The sequence below is a fragment of the Anomaloglossus baeobatrachus genome, chromosome 10, assembly GCF_048569485.1.
Source record: "Anomaloglossus baeobatrachus isolate aAnoBae1 chromosome 10, aAnoBae1.hap1, whole genome shotgun sequence".
NCBI lineage: Eukaryota > Metazoa > Chordata > Amphibia > Anura > Aromobatidae > Anomaloglossus > Anomaloglossus baeobatrachus.
Genome location: NC_134362.1, coordinates 110055389 through 110073363, shown reverse-complemented (window position 1 = coordinate 110073363; position 17975 = coordinate 110055389). Strand labels below are relative to the sequence as shown.

The window sequence follows — 17975 nt, the reverse complement described above, 5'->3', positions numbered from 1 at the left end:
TCTGCGCAGATATTAATGAATCAGACAATGAGACGTGTTGATTGTTTGAGCAAAAGCAGGCTTCTGTCTCGTGTATTAACCCCTTCAGTCCCCGGGCACTTTCCGTTTTTGCGTTTTTGTTTTTTGCTCCTTTTCTTCCGAGAGCCGTAACTTTTTTATTATTCCGTCAATCTTGCCATATGAGGGTTTGCTTTTTGCGGGACGAATTGTACTTTTAAATGAAACCATAGGTTTTACCATCTATTGTACTGGAAAACAGCAAATAAATTCCAAGTGTAAAAAAACTGCAAAAAAAGTGTGATCACACAATAGTTTTTGGGATGTTTTATTCACCGTGTTCACTATATGATAAAACTGATGTATCTATGTGATGCCTCAGGTCGGTGCAAGTTTGTAGACACCAAACATGTATAGGTTTACATGTATCTAAGGGGTTAAAAAAAATCACAAGTTTGTCCAATAAAAGTGGCGCACGTTTTGCGCCATTTTCCAAAACACGTAGCGTTCTTATTTTTTGGGATCTATGGCTCAGTGATGGCTTATTTTTTTGCATCTCGAGCTGACGTTTATAATGGTACCATTTTTGCGCACATGCTACGTTTTGATCGCCTGTTATTGCATTTTGCGTAAAACTTGCGGCGACCAAAAAACGTAATTTTGGCGTTTGGAATTTTTTTGCCACTACGTTTACCAATCAGATTAATTGATTTTATATTTTGATCGGGCATTTCTGAACGCGGCGATACCAAATATGTGTATATTTATTTATTTTTTAACCCTTTAATTTTCAATGGGGGGAAAGGGGGGTGATTTGAACTTTTAGGTTTTGTTTTTTTTTTTATTTTTTAAAACTTTTTTTTTTACTTTTTTTTTTTTTATTTTACTAGTCCCCCTAGGGGGCTAAAGCGATCAGCAATCCGATCGCTATTATCTATCTGCTGATCACAGCAATACAGCTGTAAACAGCAGATTCAGTCACTTTGTTTTTCCCTCTGCTCTCGGCTGAGGGAAAACGAAAGTGAAACTTCGTAGCTGCAGGCGTCATCACATGACCCTGTGCTACGATGGCAACCACCGATAGTCACGTGATAACACACGTGACTTCCGGTGGGGGCGGCGGTAAGTAAAAAACATGGCCGTGCGCATTTAGATCTTGCTGCCAGACTTTGGCAGCAAGATTTAAGGGGTTAATGGCCGCGGGTGGAAGCGATTCCACCCGCGGCTAGCAGGCACACATGTCAGCTGTTGAAAACAGCTGATATGTGTGCCGATCCACGCCGCCTGCCCGCGGCAGGGGGCGGGGCTTAACGGGACACGATCCTGGACGGATAGATCCATCCAAGGTCGTGAAGGGGTTAAAAAGACTCGTGATTATACAATATAACATTCGACTTCGACCTTGAAGCAAGAACAAGGAGTGACATCCCACAGCTTACATCCCTCATTCCAGGTGGTGAGAAAATCATGATTATAAAATTCTCTCAGTATGTTTATGAACACTTCTTTGTGTATTGTGCATTCTGGCTTCGTTATCTCCATTAACACCTTACTGTACACACATCTTAGAATCATATTATAGCGTCTGTGCGATTATCATATTGACACACAAATAATTATGCAACAACATCTATATTTTGATTATTTACATACACAGATCATTTTCACATTTGGACAAACGACCCATAGCCCAGACTTACCTTCACAATACGTCAATTTTGAAAAGACAATCTCTGGATATGATGCTGAGCACATGAACTCAACTTCTTTGGTCAACCATGGTGAGGCCTGTTCTTAGCGGAACCTGCCTTGTTAAACCGCTGTATTGTTTTGGCCACCATGTCGCAGCTCAGTTTCAACAAGAAGTAAATGGCACTTCCTCCGTGCAGATGATAGTAAATGTTGGGGTGCGCTTCAGGTTCCAAGGCCTTATGTCAACAGAAGAATACAAGGCACTCCCAAAATTGGCTGCAACGTGTATTTATTTAATGAGCATAACAGAACGTTTTCGATCCAATATGGACCTTCCTCAGTAGCACTGTATACAAAGATAACACAAAGACCAATACATGATATGAATATACAAAACAAAAATTTAAAATGTGTATACAATACAAAGGAATTTTCCAAAAAGTGAAAAACTGTGAAAAATAATATTTCTTATATAATAAACAATATTTGATTCACAGAAAAAAACATAGTTTAGATGTTAGTAAAATATGTATGAAGGAAGAAAAACAGGGAAAGAAAAAGGGGGGGGGAAGGGAGAAAGAAAAGAAAGAAAAAAGAATTGAAAAGTGAGAAGTAAGCTGAAAGGAACAGGAAAAAGAGTGGGAATGATTAGTATTTTTATGTGGGATGATGGATGGGGTATGTGTTTAGAATATTAGTGTAAACTGTATATGTAGGGGAGCAAAGAGGTGGTAATTGAGTAATTGAGTACGACTAATGTGGAGTAGTGAAATAAAATAGGAATAAATGAGTATGATAAGGAAATGTAATTGTAGATGGATATCGTATGTGTATAAAGAGATAAATGTACAGGGTAGTTTAATATAGGAACAGCCATAGACCGTGTAAATATGTGTATATTTACATGTGTGAATGTAAAAGGAGGGGGAAGATAAGATGAGGAGCAAAGTTAGAATGGGAAGTGTATTCGGCATAATATACAAAAGGGATTGAAGTGTAATAATTATAACACTTCAATCCCTTTTGTACACATATAATCCCTCTTTATACACATACTACATCCATCTACATTTACATTTCCTTATCATACTCATTTATTCCTATTTATTTTTCACAGTTTTTCACTTTTTGGAAAATTCCTTTTGTATTGTATACAAATTTTAAATTTTTGTTTTGTATAGTCATATCATGTATTGATCTTTGTGTTATCTTTGTATCCAGACAAAGATAGAAAAGGCAGCACTCAGCGGAATCCAAATGCAGAATTTCTTTAATCCAAATTCATGCCAAGGGGTACAGGTGGTGGGGAGGGGGAGGATTAGGCACACAACGCCGGACGACTGCGAGCCGTTTCGCACCTTAGTGCTTCCACGGGTCCAGTGAAGTGAGACCAAGGATCAGTCTCTTTTTCAGAGTAACACAGATCCTGAGTCATCAAGTGATTAGAATAAATTTAAATAAACAGCACCAGCTGCAAGGAGCAAGGTAGGACATGCATTTTTCTAACATAAGTAAGGGTATTATTATTCAGAATATTGCTAGAGAAAGATACATATAATACACTCGAACAGTGAATCCGGTTCTGTAAACTAGTTTTTTTTTATAAAAAGACAGATAAGTCATTCTTTTCATTCATGCCAAGGGGGCCGAGAGCTTTTAAATCCATAATCACTCTGGATTCCTTTTGAAGTAGGAATCGATGGGTGTCACCTCCAGTAGCACGAGGGTTAATTTTTGATATACCTGCAAACCTTAGAAGGCGGGGGTTGCCTTCATGGCAGTCCTGCATGTGCTTTATTAGTCAGGGTGATCCAATCCCAGATGTTATGGACTTAAAGGCTATGTGTCCACGTTGCTTTTCCCTACCTGCAGTTCTAAATGCACGTTTTGTCCTTAATTGAATTAGCCAAAGTTGCCTTTTGCAGAACTTTAGAGCTGAAAACGCATGCGTATTTGCCGCGTATTTGGTGCGTTTTTAGCGCTTTTTAGATGCTTTTTCAAATGCACTTTGACACATGCGTTTTGAACATCAAGACAATGATAAATAAAGTTACAACAGTCAAACAAAATGAAAAAAGAGAAAAAAAAGGGACACAAATATTTGTATGAAAAAAAATAAAATAGCAAGATTTACCGTATTTTTCGCTTTATAAGACGCACCGGAATATAAGACGCACCCCAAACTTAGACATAAAAAAAGGTAAAAAAAAATGGGGTCCGTCTTATACTCCGGTGTTCTCTTACCGGAGGGGGGCAGCAGTGGTGGTGAAGCGGGGTCACAGGAGGCACAGGTTGTGCTGGCAGGCGCGGCAGGTCAGTGGCAGCGGGGTCCGTGGTTGCAGGTGCCGTGGCGTCCGCGGTGGCAGGAGCCGTGGGGTCCGTGGTGGCGGCAGCAGCGTGGCGGGTGAGCCGTGCAGCAGGCCGGTGCAGTGAGTTTCCGCGGTCCCAGTTCAGTGGTGGCAGCGGCGACGGCTCAGTGGTGGCAGCGGCGGCGACTGCTCAGTGGTGGCAGCGGCAGGGACTGCTCAGTGGTGGAGTGTGTCCGCGGTCCCGGTTCAGTGGTGGCAGCGGCGGCGACGGCTCAGTGGTGGGAGCGGCGGCGACTGCTCAGTGGTGGCAGCGGCAGGGACTGCTCAGTGGTGGAGTGTGTCCGCGGTCCCGGTTCAGTGGTGGCAGCGCGGCGGCGACGGCTCAGTGGTGGGAGCGGCGGTGACTGCTCAGTGGTGGCAGCGGCAGGGACTGCTCAGTGGTGGAGTGTGTCCGCGGTCCCGGTTCAGTGGTGGCAGCGGCGGCGACGGCTCAGTGGTGGGAGCGGTGGCGACTGCTCAGTGGTGGCAGCGGCAGGGACTGCTCAGTGGTGGAGTGTGTCCGCGGTCCCGATTCAAGTAATGTCGCCCGGAGCAACGCATGCGCAGATGGAGCTCTCATCCAAGGGCTCCATCTGCGCACGCGGTGACTCCCGGAGCAGCGCATGCGCAGATGGAGCTCTCATCCAAGAGCGCCATCATTTGAAAGTGGGACCGCGGACAACTGGTAACATGCTGCACAGCCGCCCGCCCCGCATGCACAGAGTGGCAGCCAGCAGGCTGCCCGCCCACCCTGCGTACAAGCCGCCGGGTACCTGTGCTTGCGTGCGGTGGCAGACGGGTACCCATGGCTGTGTGCGGGCGGCAGCTGGGTGACTGTGTGAGGGCGGCAGCCGGGTGCCTGTGTGAGGGCACCCGACTGCCGCTCGCACACAGCACCCGGCTGCCGCCCGCACACAGCCATGGGTACCCGGCTGCCACCGCATGCAAGCACAGGTACCCGGCTGCCGACCCCACACAGCACCCGCTGCCGCCCGCACACAGCCACGGGTACCCGGCTGCCGCCGCACGCAAGTACAGGCACCCGGCCGACCGATCGCCTCAGACAGGAACCCCCCCCCCCCGGTACCGCTTTGGGGAGGAAAAGTGCGCCTTATAAAGCGAAAAATACGGTAATAGAATTATAGCGGTTATTTAATAAAAAACGGAAATATAGCAATAAAATGATATTTTTCTTTACATAAATTGTCGGACTATGTGTGTGTGTAAAGGGACATATGAAATCATTATTTTGATGTGCAAAAAGCATGCGTTTTAGTAGTCCAAAACGCATATTTTCTGCACCTAAAAAGCAGGTAAAACGCTGGAATTTTGATGTTTCTTGGTTACTCCCTGCTTCTCATTGACTTCTATGTTATCTAAACGCACCTCAAATGGCAAAAACAATTGACATGCTGCTTTTTAAAACGCATGGTTTTTGCCACAAAATATGCAAATTAAACGCAGCATTTTGAACTGCATGGTGGGCACAGGAAAACCCTAGACTTTGCTGGGAAATCAAAACGCAGCCATTTGGGCACTAAAAAGGTGCAGTTGAAAACGCTGCAGAAACTCATGAAAAAACGCACCGTGGACACAGGGCCAAAATGTTCCCTGAACCTGACATAAAATGGCCGGATTGTTTTCCCTATGTAGAAATTCTGACATGGGCAGAAAATAGCGTAAACTAAAAAATTAGATTTACATGTGATGAAATCATTTACTTTAATAAATTCACTACCGATTTTCACGGTATCCCCTGTGTAGCGATATTCACAAAAGGGGCAGTTACCACATTTAAAGTTACTTGTGGCTCTTTTATTATCTAACCATGTTTTTTCTTTTTTGGTGGTATAGCGATTTTTTTACTAGTATGTCGTTCAGGTTTTTACTCCTTCTATAGGAAATTAGAGGGCCAGCAGCGGCTATGTCTGCAAGGTCTTTGTCGTTTCTTATTAAATGCCAATTTTTTCTAATGCTTGCTTTTATGGCTTCATACATGGGGCTGAACTTAAAATTAAAGATGCACTGGCCTACTATAGAAGAGTTTTTATTTTTATTCTTATTTCTATGTTGTGTTTTTCTGTGCGATACTGTTTTTTCGTAGGCTGCGTCAATTACTGAAACTGGATATCCACGCTCTGACAGACGTTTTTTCAGATCTGAGGCTTGTTGAATAAATTTATCACAATTATTATTTACCTTTTTGAGACGCAGAAACTGACTATATGGGAGCGATTTTCTGGTGTGGGACGGGTGTGCGCTATTATAATGCAGTAAAGCATTCACTGCAGTGGGTTTTCTATAAATCTCTCTAATAATAGTGCCTTCCTTCACTGTCAATCTGACATCCAGGAAATCTAATTCCTGACTGCCAAAGCGGAAAGTGAAAAGCATGTTATAACAGTTGATGTTATTTAAATATGCCACAAAGTCCATAAATTGTTGTTCTGTCCCGTCCCACACCAGAAAATCGTCATCCACATACCTTGCATATTTTTTTATGTGTCTCAAAAAAGGATTTTTTTATACTGTAAATAAGATCTTCTTCCAAAGCGACCAGAAAAAGATTTGCAAAAATGCAAGCTGTGGGGGTACCCATCGCGGTACCCCCGCATTGCAAGAACCACTGGTTGTTAAATTTGAAAGCGTTATGATGAAGAATAAAATTAAAAGCCTCAGTTATAAAGTCTGTCAGGGCAGGATTCTGGTTAAAGTTAGTCAAAACCTTTTTTTTGGTTTTTACCCCTAGATCTTGTGGAATGCGAGTATACAGGCTTTCTATATCTAGCGAAGCTAGATGAAAGCCTTCTTGCCACTGAAAATCCTCCAACATATTAATAAAGTCGCCTGTGTCTTTTAAATATGATAGAATTAATTTGGTCAGAGATTTTAGGAGCCATTCAAGGTAATGTGATAGTGGTTTAGTGACTGAACCTATCCCCGAAACTATGGGGCGACCAGGGGGGGCGGCACTGTTCTTAAGGATTTTAGGCAGATAGTACCAATGGGGTTTTGTTGGATGTAAAGGAAGCAATTTTTCAGCAGTTTTTTTGGTCAGAATACCTGTACTGACACTTTTATGTAGAAAGCTTCTTAGTTTATTAATATATGACCACGTAGGGTCACTAGGTAATTTTTTATACACTTCAGTGTTAAAGAAGTTGTCCAGTTACCAAAACCGATTTTTTTTCTGATAAATCTTGCTAATATGTGCCCCTCAACACATCTATTATGTTTTTTCAGCAAAATTACCTTTTATTGTGCACTAGCAGCACACGGTCATTGCTGGCTCCAGCTCTGATGGGGTTAATCTCTCCTCTGACTTCCTGTGTTCAGTTCCTACAAGTCCCAGAATTATCTAACACACCCATTGTGTCTAATACACCCACTCTGCTCCCACCCAAACCCTCCTCCCTGCCTCTTCCCAGTGGATGCACTGAGATCATCAATCACACAGACAGCAGCAGCTCTGCACAGCCAGGGGAAGAAAGTGTGTGTGCGCGTATATACAGTGTATGTGTATATACAGTGTGTGTGCATATATACAGTGTGTGTATATACAGTGTGTGTGCGTATATACAGTGTGTGTGCGTATATACAGTGTATGTGTATATACAGTGTGTGCGTATATACAGTGTGTGTGTGTATATATACAGTGTGTATGTGTGTGTGTATGTCATACTCACCTGTCTGCAGGGTCCCGGTGCCATGCCTGCTTCCAGCCCCTGTCTCGGTACCGCCGCTCTGGCTGTGTGCAGTCTCCCCGGGGCAGGACCTTGCTTGCAGGACCTGGCCGTGGATCACCTGATGCAGTCACCTGACGCATCAGCTGATCGATTCTCGTGGTGTCGCCGGCTTCTTCGCGCCCGGCCGGCTATCAGCTGATCCTGCCGTCAGGGGACTTCATCAGCTGATTACCGGCAGCTGCTGCAGTGATGGGCCAGGATCAGACTCCGCTCCAGGAGCTGCCGGTAATCAGCACAGACGTGAGTATTTTTTTTTTTTTTTTTTTTTTTGCACTGATGCATCAGCTGATTGTATAATCGGCTTTTATACAATCAGCTGATGTGTGATGTGATTCACGTAGTTTAACCTGACACATCATCTGATCGCTTTGCCTTCCAGCAAACCGATCAGATGATATTGGATCCGGATTGGACGGCGCGGGACCCTAACCCAGGATTACTGCGGAGGGGGGTTTATTTCAATAAAGATGGAGTCACTAATTGTGTTGTGTTTTATTTCTAATAAAAATATTTTTCTGTGTGTTGTTTTTTTTTTTATCATTACTAGAAATTCATGGTGGCCATGTCTAATATTGGCGTGACACCATGAATTTCGGGCTTAGGGCTAGCTGATAATATACAGCTAGCCCTAACTCCATTATTACCTAGCTAGCCACCCGGCATCAGGGCAGCTGGAGAGTTGGATACAGCTCCAGAAGATGGCGCTTCTATGAAAGCGCCATTTTCTGGGGTGGCTGCGGACTGCAATTCGCAGTGGGGGTGCCCAGAAAGCTTGGGCACTTTTCACTGTGGATTCCAATCCCCAGCTGCCTAGTTGTACCCGGCTGGACACTAAAATTAGGCGAAGCTCACGTCATTTTTTTTTAAAATTATTTCATGAAATTCATGAAATAATTAAAAAAAAAGGGCTTTTCTATATTTTTGGTTCCCAGCCGGGTACAAATAGGCAGCTGGGGGTTGGGGGCAAGCCCGTACCTGCCTGCTGTACCCGGCTAGCATACAAAAATATGGCGAAGCCCATGTCATTTTTTTTTTCTTTTTGGGTAAAAAACTGCATACAGTCCTGGATGCAGGATGCTGAGCCTTGTAGTTCCTCAGCTGCTGTCTGCTCTCCTGCATACAATGAACATTTTGAATAAGGAAATGACATCAGAACTTTTTTTTTTTCATCAACAATCTTTAATGGCATTGTGCACTGATTAAAAACGCAGTGAGCAAAAACGCAGCAAAAAAGGCACCAAATCGCGGCAAAAACGTGACATGCAGCACCGCAGGTGACAGAGCAGAGCAAGTTGGTGACATGCTCTGCTCTGACACATAGTGTGCTGCATGTCACTGTATCCACTCTGGGACTTGTTGTGCAGGTGACCGGATGATACATGTCACTAACTGCCCCACTCTGTGATTTCTGCTGCATAGTACCAACTGTATACACTCTCACCTGCACAACAAGTCCCATAGTGGAGACAGTTAGTGACATGTAGCATCCGGTCACCTGCACAACAAGTGCTAGAGTAGAGAAAGATAGTGACATGCAGCACACTATGTGTCAGAGCAGAGCATGTCACTGTCTCCACTCCGCTGACCTCACAGCCTGTACACGCTGCGATGGATGCAGGGGGACATAGAACAAGTAATCGGCCGACACTGGAGTCATCTGATTACTTGGGATGAATGAGAAGTAAAATGCTCTGGTGCTCGATGGGCGAAGCCCATGCCGATTTTTTTTTAAAAAAATTCATTAAAAATAAAAAAACAAAAAAATCACATTGTTTGTGGGCTCCCGCTGCATTTTCTATTGCTAAGGGTAACCAAAGCAGCTACTGGCTGCTAGCCCCCGCTGCTTGGTGTTACTTTCACTGGCAATAGAAATGCAGGGAAGTATTTTTTTTTTTATAAAGGTTTTTCCCTGAAAACGTTTTTAAGAAAATGACGTGGGCTTCGCCATATTTTTGTATGCTAGCCAGGTACAGCAGGCAGCTACGGGCTGCCCCCAACCCCCAGCTGCCTAGTTGTACCCGGCTGGGAACCAAAAATATAGAGAAGCCCTTTTTTTTAATTATTTCATGAATTTCATGAAATTTAAAAAAAAAAATGACGTGAGCTTCTCCTAATTTTAGTGTCCAGCCGGGTACAACTAGGCAGCTGGGGATTGGAATCCACAGTGAAGGGTGCCCAAGCTTTCTGGGCACCCCCACTGCGAATTGCAGTCCGCAGCCACCCCAGAAAATGGCGCTTTCATAGAAGCGCCATCTTCAGGCGCTGTATCCAACTCTTCCAGTGGCCCTGGTGGCAGGTGGCACGCTGGGTAATAAGGGGTTAATACCAGCTATGTTTTACCAGCTGGTATAAAGCCCGAGATTCTTAATGTCAGGCCAAGTTTAACCTGGCCATTAAGAATCTCCAACAAAGGGTTTTAAAAAAAAAAAAAAAGACATCACACAGAGAAAAATACTTTATTAGAAATAAATACACAGACACAGTAGGGACTCCATGTTTATTACTCCCTCTCACCCCTCCACGATGGAGAGATTTCTGTACTGACCATGCCAGGAGAGAGCGAGGAAAAGAGAGCGAGCGGGGGGGGGGAGAAGAGAGCGAGAGGGGGGAGAAGAGAGCGAGAGGGGGGAGAAGAGAGCGAGAGGGGGGAGAAGAGAGCGAGAGGGGGGAGAAGAGAGCGAGAGGGGGGAGAAGAGAGCGAGAGGGGGGAGAAGAGAGCGAGAGGGGGTGAGAAGATAGCGAGAGGGGGTGAGAAGATAGCGAGAGGGGGTGAGAAGATAGCGAGAGGGGGTGAGAAGATAGCGAGGGGGTGAGAAGAGAGCGAGGGGGTGAGAAGAGAGCGAGGGGGTGAGAAGAGAGCAGGGGGGGAGAAGAGAGAGAGGGGGGGGAGAAGAGAGAGAGGGGGGGAGAAGAGAGAGAGGGGGGGAGAAGAGAGTGGGGAAAGAAGAGGGGGGGGGGAGAGGTGCTCTGTCACCAACTGTCTCCACTCTGTGACTTGTGGTGCAGGTGACAGAGTGCAGACAGTTGGTCCCATGCAGCAGGACAGATGGCAGAGCACAGCGGTGACATGCCTGTCAGTGTCTTGCAGCTGGGAGGAGCAGATGATCACACTGCCCGACACCGGCCGCTCTCCTGACATCGCAGCAGAGCGGGCGGGTGGACAGTGTGAGCACATACTTACGTGCAGGGGGGATTCAGCTGAAGACCCCCCCCCCTGTACTGCACACTGGCGCCCCGTTCCTCTCCATCTGCAGGACGCTTAGCCGGCTCCACACTGACTTCCTCCGGATCCTCCCCTCGATGCTGAGCTGTGACGTGCGGTAGTCACCGCCCACAGCCCTGTCACTCAATCTGAGTGGCGCCGGCATCCTGTGACGTACCCGTCTTGTTTGAGAGCCCGGAAATGCCGGGACTTCAGAGTGCCAGAAATGGAAACACAAGGCAATGGAGAAGACGCCTAGAAAGGTAAGTATAACTCCTACAGAAAATAAAAAAAATGGGTGAACCACCCCTTTAAGCTGTTTTTTTGCTTCTGTTACATATGCCTCCCTAGTCAAAAGAACAGTGGCACCCCCCTTGTCCGCCCTGCGGATTACAACATCGTGCCAAGATTTTAAAGTATTCAATGCATTTTTTTCTTTTATAGTCAGATTTTGGGCAGGCGGGGGGGTATCTTAGGGCTTCCAGATCCTTTTATTACCAGTTCTTGAAATAAATCAATGTTGTTTCCTGGTGTCACAGGGGGGCAGAAAGTGGACTTTACTCCCTTCTTAAAAAAGGAAGGAGCAAGGTCCCCCTCTAAATTAATCTCCGTTGCTGTATTTACTGATAGAGAGGATTCGGTGTCTGAATCCATAGGATCTGAAAGGCTAAGAAGCAACAAGGCATCTCTATTATTTACCGCAGAGTCTGCATTATCCTCAAAGAATCCCAGAGGGCCTATTGTACATTGTGTTTCACCTATCTCAGTGGGTTTTTTGAATGGTTTCTGATTTCTATATTCAAATTTGACGACCAGTGGTTCTTGCAATGCGGGGGTAACGCGATGGGTACCCCCGCAGCTTGCATTTTTGCAAATCTTTTTCTGGCCGCTTTGGAAGAAGATCTTATTTACAGTATAAAAAATCGTTGTTTGAGACACACACAAAAATATGCAAGGTATGTGGATGACACTTTTCTGGTGTAGTAGAAAAAAAATATATATATACATATATATGAGAATCGGGTTTTAGCCGCGCTAAGAAACCACTGTTGTCAGGATGTAAATTAAAAATCTCTTTTTATTACAGCATTCCTGGAATGCTGTAATAAAAAAAAAATAAATATAAAAAAAAAATAAAAATAAATAAAAAGATAATAATAAAAAGAGATTTTTAATTTACATCCTGACAACAGTGGTTTCTTAGCGCAGCTAAAACCCGATTCTCATATATATATGTGTATATATATATTATTTCTACTACGTCTTTACGGGGCCGCTGCTTGAACCACGCGGACACTCATATGCTCTATAAGGGGTTGTGACTGGCACAACCGCTCCAGGTGAGTGTACCTATTTACATCTTCACACGGTTATTACCGGGTAAGACCCTATTGCGCCTTTGTTTCCCCCATTTCCAGCACTTTTCTGGTGTGGGACAGGACAGAACAACAATTTATGGACTTCGTGGCATATTTAAATAACATCAACTGTTATAACATGCTTTTCACTTTCAACTTTGGCTGTCAGGAATTAGATTTCCTGGATGTCAGATTGACAGTGAAGGAAGGCACTATTATTAGAGAGATTTATAGAAAACCCACCGCAGTGAATGCTTTACTACATTATAATAGCGCACACCCGTCCCACACCAGAAAATCGCTCCCATACAGTTAGGTCCAGAAATATTTGGACAGTGACACAAGTTTTGTTATTTTAGCTGTTTACAAAAACATGTTCAGAAATACAATTATATATATAATATGGGCTGAAAGTGCACACTCCCAGCTGCAATATGAGAGTTTTCACATCCAAATCGGAGAAAAGGTTTAGGAATCATAGCTCTGTAATGCATAGCCTCCTCTTTTTCAAGGGACCAAAAGTAATTGGACAAGGGACTCTAAGGGCTGCAATTAACTCTGAAGGCGTCTCCCTCGTTAACCTGTAATCAATGAAGTAGTTAAAAGGTCTGGGGTTGATTACAGGTGTGTGGTTTTGCATTTGGAAGCTGTTGCTGTGACCAGACAACATGCGGTCTAATGAACTCTCAATTGAGGTGAAGCAGAACATCCTGAGGCTGAAAAAAAAGAAAAAATCCATCAGAGAGATAGCAGACATGCTTGGAGTAGCAAAATCAACAGTCGGGTACATTCTGAGAAAAAAGGAATTGATTGGTAAGCTTGGGAACTCAAAAAGGCCTGGGCGTCCATGGATGACAACAGTGGTGGATGATCGCCACATACTTTCTTTGGTGAAGAAGAACCCGTTCACAACATCAACTGAAGTCCAGAACACTCTCAGTGAAGTAGGTGTATCTGTCTCTAAGTCAACAGTAAAGAGAAGACTCCATGAAAGTAAATACAAAGGGTTCACATCTAGATGCAAACCATTCATCAATTCCAAAAATAGACAGGCCAGAGTTAAATTTGCTGAAAAACACCTCATGAAGCCAGCTCAGTTCTGGAAAAGTATTCTATGGACAGATGAGACAAAGATCAACCTGTACCAGCATGATGGGAAGAAAAAAGTTTGGAGAAGAAAGTGAACGGCACATGATCCAAGGCACACCACATCCTCTGTAAAACATGGTGGAGGCAACATGATGGCATGGGCATGCATGGCTTTCAATGGCACTGGGTCACCTGTGTTTATTGATGATATAACAGCAGACAAGAGTAGCCGGATGAATTCTGAAGTGTACCGGGATATACTTTCAGCCCAGATTCAGCCAAATGCTGCAAAGTTGATCGGACGGCGCTTCATGGTACAGATGGACAATGACCCCAAGCATACAGCCAAAGCTACCCAGGAGTTCATGAGTGCAAAAAAGTGGAATATTCTGCAATGGCCAAGTCAATCACCAGATCTTAACCCAATTGAGCATGCATTTCACTTGCTCAAATCCAGACTTAAGACGGAAAGACCCACAAACAAGCAAGACCTGAAGGCTGCGGCTGTAAAGGCCTGGCAAAGCATTAAGAAGGAGGAAACCCGGCGTTTGGTGATGTCCATGGGTTCCAGACTTAAGGCAGTGATTGCCTCCAAAGGATTCGCAACAAAATATTGAAAATAAAAATATTTTGTTTGGGTTTGGTTTATTTGTCCAATTACTTTTGACCTCCTAAAATGTGGAGTGTTTGTAAAGAAATGTGTACAATTCCTACAATTTCTATCAGATATTTTTGTTCAAACCTTCAAATTAAACGTTACAATCTGCACTTGAATTCTGTTGTAGAGGTTTCATTTCAAATCCAATGTGGTGGCATGCAGAGCCCAACTCGCGAAAATTGTGTCACTGTCCAAATATTTCTGGACCTAACTGTATAGTCAGTTTCTACGTCTCAAAAAGGTAAATAATAATTGTGATAAATTTATTCAACAAGCCTCAGATCTGAAAAAACGTCTGTCAGAGCGTGGATATCCAGTTTCAGTAATTGACGCAGCTGACGAAAAAACAGTATCGCACAGAAAAACACAACATAGAAATAAGAATAAAAATAAAAACTCTTCTATAGTAGGCCAATGCGTCTTTAATTTTAAGTTCAGCCCCATGTATGAAGCCATAAAAGCAAGCATTAGAAAAAATTGGCATTTAATAAGAAACGACAAAGACCTTGCAGACATAGCCGCTGCTGGCCCTCTAATTTCCTATAGAAGGAGTAAAAACCTGAACGACATACTAGTAAAAAATCGCTATACCACCAAAAAAGAAAAAACATGGTTAAATAATAAAAGAGCCACAGGTAACTTTAAATGTGGTAACTGCCCCTTTTGTGAATATCGCTACACGGGGGATACCGTGAAAATCGGTAGTGAATTTATTAAAGTAAATGATTTCATCACATGTAAATCTAATTTTTTAATGTACGCTATTTTCTGCCCTTGTCAGCATTTCTACATAGGGAAAACAATCCGGCCACTTTGTCAGGTTCAGGGAATATTTTAAGTCCATAACATCTGGGATTGGGTCACCCCGACTAATAAAGCACATGCAGGACTGCCATGAAGGCAACCCCCGCCTTCTAAGGTTTGCAGGTATATCAAAAATTAACCCTCGCGGTGTGGCCTGCATGCTGAAGGCAATGGCTGCTTAAGAGTGAAGCTCTGTGCTGTGGCTGTACAAACTGGCTCAAACCTGCTTCAAATCGCTGAGAACTCTCCTCTGAAACAGTGAGTAATCCCCCCTGCACAGTATGCCAAAGGGTAGACCCCGGAAATCTGGCCCCCCGGCAAAGCTGACTGACTTTTATCCCAGGGATAGGGGATCCCCCTCTCCTCAGAAGATGTCTGCTGCTGCAGTGTCTCCCTTACACCAGGAAGAGACGGGGGGAAGCAGTGTCACAGGCACTCCTCTCACAGACGAAAGGCTGCAAGCCATGTTCAGTTCTCTGAGGTCATCACTGCAGGAGGATTTCAGGGATCTTAAGAACATGATTAAAGAAGTTAAAGAGGAAATCAAATCACTGGGGGACCGTACAGACCATGTGGAGTCTAAAATGGCCGAACTTGCTCAGTCACACAATGATCTGATTGAAGCTAACACAGCACTAGAGGAGGAGGTGGGAATACTGAAAAACAAGCTTGGGGATCTGGAAAATAGATCCAGAAGGAAGAATCTTAAAATTAGGGGCATTCCTGTGTCAGTAGCTGATAAAGAGCTGCCAGATTTCTTGCACAAGTTTCTCCAACTACTGCTTCCAGAACACACAGAAAGAGATCTCATAGTGGATAGAATTCATAGAATCTCTAAACCTAAAGGTATCGACCCCACTCTGCCCAGGGACATGCTGGCACGACTGCATTTTTATAAAACAAAGGAAGCAGTGCTCCAGATACTGAGGGATAACCCTATCCTCCCAGATGAATTTAATGATTTAAAGGTGTTCCAGGACCTGTCTGCTGCAACTCTGGCAAAAAGAAGAGAATTTTCCCAGTTCTCCAGAATCCTGAGGGAGCATGACATACACTATAAATGGGGATTCCCGGTGAAATTGATTATCTTCAGGGATTCTAAAACACATGTATGCCAGTCCCCTCCTCAACTGAGCAAACTACTTGAGTCCTGGATATTACCCCTTACAATGCACTCAGACTCACGCCGGGAGCAGGGGGATGCTCAGAAGAAAAAGATCAATCCTGAGTGGGAACCAGCTTGAGGGAGTCTCGCCAGCCGCAGGCGTGTGTAGCTCTCGTGTAACTTGTGATGTCATTTAAGCCCTCTGTTGTTCTCGCCTATGGCGAGCAAGTACTTCCCAGCTGTCCGGTAAGGATGAAGCTGAAGTATTCTTTTTTTGTTGTTGTTTCCCTCCACCTGTGCACCGTCCCTAACTGGTCTTCCTTGCCTGCCTCTGCCTGCCCTATGCCTCTCAGTCGGCCTGCCTGGAAACATCGTCCTTTCTGGGATCCGCCATGAGTATTAAGTTTCTGTCTCTCAATGTGAAGGGTCTCAATTCTCCTGCAAAAAGATCCATGCTGTGGAGAGAAGTTATAGCATCCAAATGTGATATAGCATGTATTCAAGAAACTCACCTTCTTATTGATGACAATAAAAGGCTACTACATCCAAGATTTCCACATATTTTCTTTGCAAACGACTCTAAAAAAAAAAAAAAAGGAGGCGTGGCTATCCTGATTAAAAACTCTGTGGCTTTCAAAATGATTGATGTAACCTATGGTGCAGACGGGAGATATATTATTCTAAAGTGCCTCCTGAATGGGCTTTTGTATACCTTGGCATCGATTTACGCTCCAAACTCATCTCAACTAACTTTTGTCCGGAAATTTTTCCAGATGTTTAGGAGCACCGCACAGGGGTCAGAGATAATCTGTGGGGACTTTAACACTCCAGTTCTTCGATCTATGGACTGCTCGGCGAGGTCCGCTAAGTCAGGAAAGGAACTGAAACAGTTGGTCGCGGAGTTTCATCTACATGACATATGGAGATACCTTCATGCATCGGAAAGGGACTATACTTTCTTTTCCCCAAGGCATCGATCGTACAGCAGGATCGACTTCTTCCTGACGGATAGTAAGACTGTTCAGAAGAGTACGGGTGCTGAAGTGGGTCTGATAACATGGTCGGATCATGCTCCGATAACTTTGGTTGTGCAGGACTCTACTAGTGGATTTATGGTGGCTCAGGGGAGACTTAATACTAGTTTACTGAACCAAAAGAATGTTCAGGAGGAGGTTGTGGCAGGCCTGTTGGAATACTTTGGGCATAATGACAATGGGGAGGTCTCTGACGAGACCTTATGGGCTGTACACAAATCGGTTATTAGAGGGCAGTTTTTAAAAACTGCATCAAAAGCAAAGAGAAGCAGAAATTAAAGAAATTATAGCCCATATTCAACACTTAGAAACTATTAACAAGGCCTCCCCGTCGTCTACACTGTCCAGGGAAATTCTTACTTGCAGGTTTCAACTGCGATCCCTCCTGTTGTATAGATATGAACATAATCTTAAAAAGAGTAAATCAACTTTTTATGCAATGGGGGATAGAGCCAGCACCTTACTAGCTAGAAGAACAAAAAAACGGGAAATTATATCTAGAATTGAATTTTTGAAGGGCCCAGACGGATCACTTATAAGGCACCCTAATGGGATATCAGACGCCTTTGCCAAGTATTATGCTGCCCTGTACAATTTAAGGGATGACCCGCAAACCCCTCAGCTAACACCGGAAAAAATTCAGGAGTTTTTGGACGGTCTGGAATTGCCTCGGGTCTCAGACCGGCAATTAGAATCTTTAAATCTTCCCTTCACTATACAGGAAATTTTGGACACCATTAGAGCTTCTAAACGAAACTCAGCCCCAGGCCCGGATGGGCTTCCCTATGAATATTATCAGCAATTTGCCGCTATTCTAGCCCCTTTTTTTACTAAAGACCTTTAATTTGTGGCAAACGACCGGGACTATTTCCTCAGAGAACCTAGAAGCAGTCATCACTACACTACCCAAACCGGGGAAAACGGCGGATACCCCTGGGAATT

At 44.2% G+C, this 17975-nt stretch overlaps 1 protein-coding gene across 1 annotated transcript in view; it reads left to right on the top strand.

Moving 5' to 3' along the window:
- LOC142254504 (solute carrier family 13 member 1-like) overlaps positions 1-17975 on the top strand; it is a 244630-nt gene that overhangs the window by 218926 nt on the left and 7729 nt on the right. The gene's annotated exons all lie outside the window — the stretch shown is intronic.